Raw genomic sequence first — 3,632 nt, 5'->3', positions numbered from 1 at the left:
GGGCCCAACGACTAGAACCTCCACCATGGGGAGCCCTAATGGGCCTCCCTGAATCAATCAGACAGCCCAGGCAAACCCCAAGCGACTGAGGTTAAGAAACCAAATGGCCACCAAAAGATAAGCATTCTTATTTACTTACTTTACATATCAATTTCACTACCGAGCCTCTAACCCCAGCAACGGTAGGAGCACTGGACATCGCTCGAGGGCTACCAAGAGTGTCTACTCGTTTAGACATTCTCTTCGCTCAACCCCTCCTTACATTAAAAAACTAGAGGCACGGTGTGTGGGTGTAAACTTTGAGTAAAACTAGACAAACCGCTATACCCTACTGCCCCAGCGGCTACTGACTGTTTTTTATTCACCAGCGTAATCGAATTCTTTGTCCCCGTACCCCTAGCTTTAGCATCCTGCCTTCTCAAGAAGGGCTTGGAGGGGTCTGCCTATGGAATCCCCTTCAAGGAGAAGCTATCAGGTCACCCAAGTCAATTGAACGGCTCGGATCGCTGCCGAGAGATGGAAAAGAAAAATTGTGATGCTCGTGTAGGTTACGCCGGCCCCATCGCAAACGTCGGACCCGAACCCTGCACGGACATGTCTGGTAAGAGCTTCCCATCACTCATGCCACTGAAGTAAACATCACCAACCCTCACTTTCATTTCCATTACATCATACATTCATTCCATATATTCAAGCGTTGCATATGCAATTGCTGCATCTCAATGCTTTGCGTCGCATCACGAAGCGGTAGTCGCCTCATTCGATATGAGCGGCAACTAACTGAGGTTCGAAGGTCAGCCCATGAAGGGCTCATGGCTACCTCATGTCAAATAGAGCCAGGGGTGAAAAACTAAGATGAGCCCCAGCGACCTTGCCCAACCCCGCTCAGAAGCGAACAGGGACATCTCGACCTTTCTCGTTCGATTCTAACCTCGCGCCAAACCCATAGAATCTCCATCGAGGAGAGACCAACGGGCCACCTGAGCCTATCAAATGGCTCGGGCATCTGCTGAGAGGCAGGTTAAGAAGTAGTGGAATACCACATGAGGGCTATGCCGACCCCGTCAGGGAATGCCAGACCCAGATTCCTCACGAACATGCCCATTAGCGAGCTCATTGAGCGCGACACTCGAGCCATCGAGGCAAGTGTTGTTAGCTTAGCCCCCCTGATTGCGGAAACCAAGGATAGGGTGACACGTAAAACACGACCGACCCCAAGGGGCTCGAGGGCATGAGCCACTCGATCCTAGATCGAGAGACTGAGGTTCAAAGGATGGCCCATGAAGGGCCCAAGGCCACCTCGCGTCGAAACAAGAGCCAGGGGAAGAAAACACAGATGAGCCTTAGTGGCCTTCGCCCAACCCGCATAGAGGTGGATAGGGTCATCTCAACCTTCTAGTTCAATCTAGCCTCTAGCCGAGCCCATAGAATCTCCATTGAGGGGGAATCTGTTGGAAGGCGGGTTAAGGAACAATAGAATGCCACCCGAGGGCTTTGCTGACCCTGTCATGAGCGATGGGACTAGATTCTATTCGAACATCCCTATTAGCGAGCTCATCAAGCGTGTCACTTGAGCCATCAAGGCAAGTGACGTCGCCTCAACCCCTCCAGTTGTGAAAACCATGGACGGGTCGACAGTCACAAAAATGAGCCGACCCTTGACCGAACCCCCTCCACGCGCGGGGCTTGGGGAAGGCCGAACTTATAATGAGGCCGAATACATAGTCATAGAATGATAGCTAAAATCCTAAGGAAGGGGTACATGTGAATACAAGAGTAGTTCCGCTATCCTCTCTTCAGTCTCTAGTGACATCCGACCCCTACAACCGCAAGGGGTCGGACCTCACTCGGGTGCTAATAAAGGTATAAATTCCACCTTTTTCGAAAAAAGTCGCTGTGTCAAACCTCTTCCTCACGTTAAGGTTAGCGGCAAGGTTTGTGGGAACAAATAACCGAGCATGCCTGGTAAGACTGCAAAAAACCCATGCCCCGATGGCTATGGTAACTTTGCTCACCAGCATAATTGAAATTCCCCTCTCATACACCTCGGGCCCTACGGCCTTAACAAACGGAAGGGTTGGATTGCATGAACACCTTTTTTCGAATGCAAAAAGGGAAGAATTAAACAAAACGAAATTGTGAATTTGTTTAACGAAACGAAGTTGCGAATCTGTTTTCAAAAAATGAAAGTGCCGACACTTGTCCACAAATTATAAATAAATGTCCATCAGACTCATTCGACTAACTACCCCCTCTTAGGGAGAACCATATCTTCAATTTTGCTCACCAAGGTTTTTGCAAAAGGAGTCACCCTCGCTTCTATGTCATCCAGCTCAGAGGGTTCATAACTAGGTGCAAAACCAAGACTCATCGCCTCAAAATCGATGTTGTCATCATAATGTGAGTGGGCGATGGCGAAGGCTTGGGTGATCCCTAAGTGAAGAGCTTCCTTCTCCAGCTGGCATACCCATGCCATGAAATCTGTGGCACGGGCCATGAGTGAGCTGGTCCCCTCCGCCTGCACCACCTACAGGTTGTCGCAGACTATGCCAAGGGCAACCTTCTGGATATCGAGCTCATCGCTCTCCATCTGAAGAAGACTCCTCTCCTCAGCAAGATCTGTGGCTAGTCTGGCAGCAGGCACCCTTGGCCTCTAGCTTCTGGGCTTTTGCGGTTTCTAGCTCAGCCTAGAGCGAGCTGATCCTTTGTTGTGCCTCGTCATGCTCTTAGATGGCCTGGTTGTGCTCCCCGTAGGCCACACTGTCCTCCAAGCAGAGCCTCTTCGTAGTCTAGCATAACTCATCTCGCTCCTTGCGTAGCCGAGCGACCATCTCGGTGTCTAGTTTCGCCCTCTACTCTAGGGCCACGGTCCTCTCCTCGGCCACCAGCCTAAGATCCTGCTCCTTCTTGGCCTCGGCCAGGAGGTCGATGATCTGCTAGCGAGTCTTGGCATCCCACTAGAGCAGCTTGTCCTGCTCCTTTCATACTCTGGCAGGCCTCCTCCTGATCCCATCATGCCCTCTCTGATAGTTCATCAAAAGACTTCTCGGCATCCTCCGCATCCCGGCAGGGCCTCGACCGCCCACCATCGAAGATTGTCTGCCTCCACGTCAAGGGGAGTCAACTCGGCCACCCTCTGGCAGAGCTAGGTGGTCATGTCCCTATGTAGCCGTGCCTCATCAATGAGGTGGTCCCAATCCTCCTTGTGTTCACGAAGGAACCAGGATTTCTCCTGGCTGTGAGCAATAAGAGACTGAAAAAAGGCGATGGTCAGAAGACAAAAATAGACGAAGAAAAAAGAGATCGTGAGGCAATACCAAGTGAATACCCAACCGGTGGGAATGATTACACCTCAAAGGGTACCACTAGCCTAGTTTAGAGCTTCTAGCATGGCCATGAACCCCTCGCTGAGCTTCTCCCGCTCCATGCCCTCGGTGGCATCATCGAGGGTGAAGAGTTTCAACGATGGGTCCCACTGGACTCACCCATCGGAGCAGGGGCTCATCCCTCATAGGTGGGTGGTGGCCCTCTAATGGTAGGACTAGGGACAACTCCCTACCAGGTCTCCTCAGCCAATCACTGCGGTGTCCGAGGGTCCCTGGGCCATGACACCCTCGGTCCTACCCACGGCG

The sequence above is a fragment of the Miscanthus floridulus genome, chromosome 4, assembly GCF_019320115.1.
Source record: "Miscanthus floridulus cultivar M001 chromosome 4, ASM1932011v1, whole genome shotgun sequence".
In the NCBI taxonomy this organism is placed as follows: Eukaryota; Viridiplantae; Streptophyta; class Magnoliopsida; order Poales; family Poaceae; genus Miscanthus; species Miscanthus floridulus.
Note: the sequence above shows the minus strand (reverse complement) of the source record.